A 6,135-nucleotide genomic window follows, 5' to 3' on the forward strand; every position below is an offset into this window, starting at 1 on the left:
CTCAACTGTCCTCATGCTATATATATGACTTTAAAATCATCAAGGCACAGAGGAAAGGTTTCCCAGTCAGGCTTTGCAAGTACAAGACGCAGATGGCACCAGGGGGGCTGAGCGACACCAAGAGTCGCATGTTGTCATGGCCAGCCGTTTCCTATGCCGATTGCTGGAAATCTGGAGAGCAGATGGAAGTCAAAAATACATGTTTTATATGGCTGATTAATGTTTCTAAACCAATTCTAGGGAGAGCTCTCACTTTAAGAGTCTTCATTTGCAGAGTTAATTTTTTTTCAGCAATTATCTGAACAGGCACCACTGAAACCATTTCCTATTCTAGTGTTATACCCCCACTGGTGTGAACCAACCCAAAGTGTAGGGATGACTAAAATTTGTCAAATTGAAAAACAAATTGTTGGGCCAGGCTGGAAACATCAAGTCAATTCCCCAATTGTTATCTATTGTTTTCATAGAGGTGAGGTCGGCGCCATGGTTTACAGCATATTCAACAACCGTACAAACTGTGTGTACACAACAAGAACCAAAAATCTTTTCAAATGCAAATTGTTAGCCAATAGCCTGAAGTTATCTCCTTTCGCCTTTTGCAACCTCAAACTCTCCGGCTGAGGATAAACTACAATTCCCAGCATGCCCTGTTATTAACGTCACTTTCCCATAATAGCCTAAAAGTGTAGCAAAAGGACTTTGGAGCACACACCTAATCTGGTACCAGAAGGAAACCTCTTTTGGCAATTTGGAGGAACCTCAAGCGTTCAAAAATAGTAGTACATCTGCACACAGGTCATCGCTCATATTAGGAGCGCTTTTATGACATAAGAATGACGGTACAAAACAAAAATATATCACATGGCAAAATTTCAGACTATATCTGGCCCTTAGTCAAGCTAGAAACCAACACCTAAGCATGACTGAGGGCTAGATATGGTCCACAATAAGTGTGAACCTATGGGCAAAAACCTGAGTATGGATGTACTAAACGCTCAAAGATATCAATACAATCTGAAAAATTGTCTCAAAGATATGTGCATGTAAGATGACCACCATGTAGGAGGATTACTTTCTGGACTGGCAAGGAGCCAAAAGGACATGGTGGCAAACTCTTTAAAATTAATTCTATGGGCATGGTGGCCTTTTTAAGCTCATCACTCAATCTTAGAACACCAGGAAGCTGCATATCTCACAACATGGACTATAAGTAATTTTTCACATCTTAAAGTTTACCTGTGCTTAGAAACAACACATAAAACTAACCTTAGACGTTGTTAGTAGTTACCATCAAGCGCTTCTGAAGCAAGTCTATGACCAACTTCAAAGCAACTGAAATCCAGCAGAAGGAGTGCCTGACCAAAATTGGAAGGGGGTTCAAATAGATTTCATGGTCCACAATGACACATCCAATGTGCTTCAGGAGCTTGAAACTTCCCCCTTCATCAGGGCTTTGGGTCTAGTGAGAACCTTAGCTGGACTCAAGGATAGACTTGGCTACATTTTGTTTGTAAATGTAAGACTTCCACCAGTAGCAAGAGTTACCAAGGATCAGGTGTGCCAGCATTAATGGTGGCACCAACCAAACCAGCCATGAACACTGGCACAACTGGAAAAACATCAGCTGAGACTTGGCTCTGAGGAAGAGGGGAACCCCCATCGAAACATATCAGCCATTCTGAGCCTCCTGCCGTGGTTGGGATTTGTGCAGTGGACCAGGTTATGCATGACAATGTGGATATTGATGGGCTTGAGATGTATGCAGTTTGTCATTATACATCTATTTCTTAAAAAAAAAAAAAAAAAAAAAAAGAAAAAAAAAGGGATCTATAAAAAGGTAGCACCACCCTCAGTTCTTGTTTTTCCAATGTTTTTTTTTGGGCATTTCCACTCCTTAGGGTGCTGCAAAGTCTTGCCAAATCGTGTTGTTGAAGATCCAAAGTCCAGGAACATTTACCTTGAGCGCAGGAGGTTGTCATTTTTGGTTTACATTGATCACTGTTGTCCCTGCTACGGTAATAACTGGTGGAGATTTTACCTATACAAAGCAATATAGTTCTCTCTAAAGTCTCTCCTTGTGTCCAACTATAGTTCTTAGAGGATCCTAAGCACGATGGAAGGTTTTTAGTCTCCAACATGTGTTGGCTGTTATAATATAAACCACTCAGGCAGTTTGAACTCCTTTCCAATTTTGGTCTGGTGCATCTTCCATTGGTTTCACGTTGAGTAACATTTTGGGTACCTATTGGAGAGTAGCCCGGTATACACAGTATGTGAGCTGCCCAACCAGAGCCAAAGAGCTCTCCGAACAATCATTTTCCATTCACTGCTCTGTAAGTACCGGCACCTTTTGGATGTATCTATATTCAGTAACTTCAAAGTGTGACCCAAGAATTCCAAGCAGATCCATGCAAGTTTTAACTTTTCAGTAGTTGAGCATGAGTACAACCTCGTCTCATTCTACACTGCTGCGTTGTTGGTGCCTCTCAATCGGTTATGAGACACCCCCATTGCAATGGTGGATATGGTGTAGAGTGGTAATCTGCTTGAGGAAATGGGCACTCCTGCCAAAGTCAGTAAGAGGGATACACCCACAACATATGGTGCTAATAACGTATAAGGTTAGTGCTATGGTCTGTAACTAAACACAGGAACGCCATTTAATTTTCTAGGTCACAATTAACGTAAAGTGAACCTCAAGCTGTTGAAAACCCCAGGACCCTTGAATGGAGGGGGACCTTCCCTCTGAAAAACATGACCATCCTCTGCGGTTGCCTGCTCTGGTCTAACGCCTCTCATGAATGACTAGCCATTAAAATGATACGCCGATAGTATGGCTCCCGGGTCTGTGGCCCAGAGTCAGCTTTCATTTAAGCTGGTCATGGTTTGAAAGAGAAGAATCCAACTAGTGGGGACCACAGACTGACGGAACAGTCTTGGACTGCAAACACCTTCAGAACCTTTTACATCACTTCAATCGTTTTCCTCTCAATTGGTTCGCGTTATGAAAGCTCGGCCCATCACTGAAGGGTTAGGAATTTAGAAATGCAGAAGGTGGATTTTTTATTTTTTTTGGTAGCCATGATCAGCTCTAAATACACTTGTGGACAGAAACCATCAAAACCTGAGGCAGTCCCAGAGAAAGAGGAGAAGAAATATGAACAGAAGATGTATAATGTACAGGGTTAACGTCAGCGAGCAGGACTTGGACTGAGTAATAGATTTGGGGGAGGAGGAGGGACTGGTCTGGCTGCTTCCCAGAGAGACAAACTGAAAAGCAGAATGTGTCTGACCTCCACACCCTGCCCGTCTCATTCATTGACTTTCCTTCTCTGCCCTGTTTACAGTCTCCGACTATCCCTGCCCATTCCACAGCCTCCCTCCACCATCTCCTGTCCACACAGCCTCTCTCTACCACCATCTGTCCACACAGCCTCCCTCTTCCCTCATCTGTCCACACAGCCTCCTTCTTCCCTCATCTGTCCACACAGCCTCCCTCTTCCCTCATCTGTCCACACAGCCTCCCTCTTCCCTCATCTGTCCACACAGCCTCCCTCTTCCCTCATCTGTCCACACAGCCTCCCTCTTCCCTCATCTGTCCACACAGCCTCCCTCTTCCCTCATCTGTCCACACAGCCTCCCTCTTCCCTCATCTGTCCACACAGCCTCCCTCTTCCCTCATCTGTCCACACAGCCTCCCTCTTCCCTCATCTGTCCACACAGCCTCCCTCTTCCCTCATCTGTCCACACAGCCTCCCTCTTCCCTCATCTGTCCACACAGCCTCCCTCTTCCCTCATCTGTCCACACAGCCTCCCTCTTCCCTCATCTGTCCACACAGCCTCCCTCTTCCCTCATCTGTCCACACAGCCTCCCTCTTCCCTGTGACCTGCACACAGCCTCCTTTCTCCAACTCTGCCTTGTGCACAGTGTCTGCCCTGTCCACAGTCTCTGCCCACTGTCTCTGCCCAGTCCACAGCCTGCATCCTCCATCTCGTTTCCACACAGCCTCCTTAATCTCTGTTCTTCTGTTTGTCTCTCTCTGCCCTGTCCACACTCTCTATTCTTTGTCTCTGCCTTGTGCACTGTCTCCATGTCTGCCCTGTCTACAGCCTCTGACTCTGCCCTCAGTCTCTGCCCTGTCCACAGCCTCTGTCTCTGCCCTGCCCAGACCACATCCTCACTCCTGTCTTTGACCTGTACACAGCCTCCTTTCTCCACTTCTGCCTTGTGCACAGTCTCTGCCCTGTCCAGTGTCTCTGCCCACAGTCTTTGCCCTGTCCACAGTCTTTGCCCTGCCCTGTCCACTGTCTCTGCCATGTCCACACAGTCTCTGCCCTGCCCTGTCCACTGTCTCTGCCCACACAGTCTCTGCCCTGCCCTGTCCACTGTCTCTGCCATGTCCACACAGTCTCTGCCCTGCCCTCTGTCTCTACCCACAGCCTCACTCCTGTCTTTGACCTGTACACAGCCTCCTTTCTCCACTTCTGCCTTGTGCGCAGCCTCTGCCCACTGTCTCTGCCCTCTCCACACTGTCTCTGCCCTCTCCACACTGTCTCTGCCCCATCCACAGCCTCTGCCCCGTCCACATCCTCACTCCTGTCTTTGACCTGTACACAGCCTCCTTTCTCCACTTCTGCCTTGTGCATAGCCTCTGCCCACAGTCTCTGCCCAGTCTTTGCCCTGTCCAGTGTCTCTGCCCACAGTCTTTGCCCTGTCCACAGTCTTTGCCCTGTCCACAGTCTTTGCCCTGTCCACAGTCTCTGCCCTGCCCACTGTCTCTGTCCACAGTCTTTGCCCTGTGACTTGTCCACACTCTCACTCCTGTCTTGGACCTGTACACAGCCTCCTTTCTCCACCTCTGCCTCCCGTCTCTGTCCTATCCACTCTCTCCTCCGTCTCTTCTCTCAATCTCTGCCCATAGTGTGCTCTCTCCTCTCCTGTGTCTCCGATCCTCTCATCACTTTCTCTGCCCTCAGTCTCCGTCCTCTTCTCCCGATCTCTGTCCTCGGTCTCCCCGGACATACCTCGTGTGATCCCGGTGTGTGTCGGGCGGCTCTTCTCTCTCCCTCTCTCGGTGGATGTGACACACCCAGCCGTCTCCGCTCTCAACCTCCTCCCCGGCCCCGCCCCCGGCCCGCCCCTCTCTCTTCCTCTCCAGGAATACTTTGTATCTTTCTCGTTCCTCTCCTCGGAGAAGGATCACCTGGAGGGTCCGATCACAGGGGCCACACACCGAGCGATCTATGGATCTCTCATCCCACCTATGTATAGATCAGGCACCTGCTCTCAATCCTCCAGACAAAGGCTTCCTATTGGTCAGTGAGATCTCCCATTTTATTTGGTGGCCAAAAGGAAGGTGCAGGATCTGATCCCCCTAAAGCTGTGCTCACTATTATTATTGTTACTAATATTATTTTTTTTACAGATATTTATATAAAGCAGAACATGTGTAAAGATCTTTACATACTCTTTGTGTGACATCAGTCCCTCCCCCAAGGAGCTTACACTCTAAGGTACCATCCCGGTCTTACATATATATTTACAGGGCCCTTTCTTTTTCTGGACAGGACCTAAATAACATATTAGCAATTTTTCGTTATGTGGGAGGTAGAGATGATCTCAGATGTCCCCCGAGTCCATTTATCCACAGCCCAGGTCATTGGCTCCCCTGCAGCACACGTAAACAAAGGGGCGGGATGCTGATGACATCAGCAGCCTTATACGGACACATGCCAATATTTAGGGCATACACGGATCGAAATTTGACGGGCCGGAGTTCAGTCCATGTATGGGCAGCCTGGTTGTACAGAAGTCGATCCTTCAATTGATCAGTGGTGCCGGTTATAGCCAGCAGCTCTGATCACTCTATTCTGAAGGCTTCTCACCATGTTTCAGCAGGAAGGATTCCAGTCATTTTTTTATTTTTTTCGTTCGACCCTCTCATAGAATGAAAAAAAAAAAGAACAATGCATCAGCTGCTTAAAGAGGCGCTTCAGTCTGGAGAAAGAAAATTAAAAGTCAGCAGCTTCAAATACTGTAGGTGCTGACTTTTAATATAAGGACACTTACCTGTCCAGGGAGCCCGCAAATGTCTGCACCCCAAGCCAAGTCGTCAATCAGCTTTGGGTGCAGGC

General features: G+C 47.6%; 1 protein-coding gene across 1 annotated transcript in view; it reads right to left on the minus strand.

Annotated features, from left to right (window-relative positions):
* The window catches only part of NIBAN2 (niban apoptosis regulator 2), a 139,864-nt gene extending 134,759 nt beyond the window's left edge, over positions 1–5,105 (minus strand). The window contains exon 1 of the mRNA XM_077479034.1: positions 5,026–5,105. The gene's annotated coding sequence lies outside the window, so the exon portion shown is untranslated. The remainder of the gene's footprint in view (positions 1–5,025) is intronic.
* Positions 5,106–6,135: the final 1,030 nt, after the last annotated feature.

This window comes from Lithobates pipiens, unplaced genomic scaffold (assembly GCF_037356315.1).
Source record: "Lithobates pipiens isolate NorthernLeopardFrog02 unplaced genomic scaffold, aLitPip1_a1.2 Scaffold_1, whole genome shotgun sequence".
In the NCBI taxonomy this organism is placed as follows: Eukaryota; Metazoa; Chordata; class Amphibia; order Anura; family Ranidae; genus Lithobates; species Lithobates pipiens.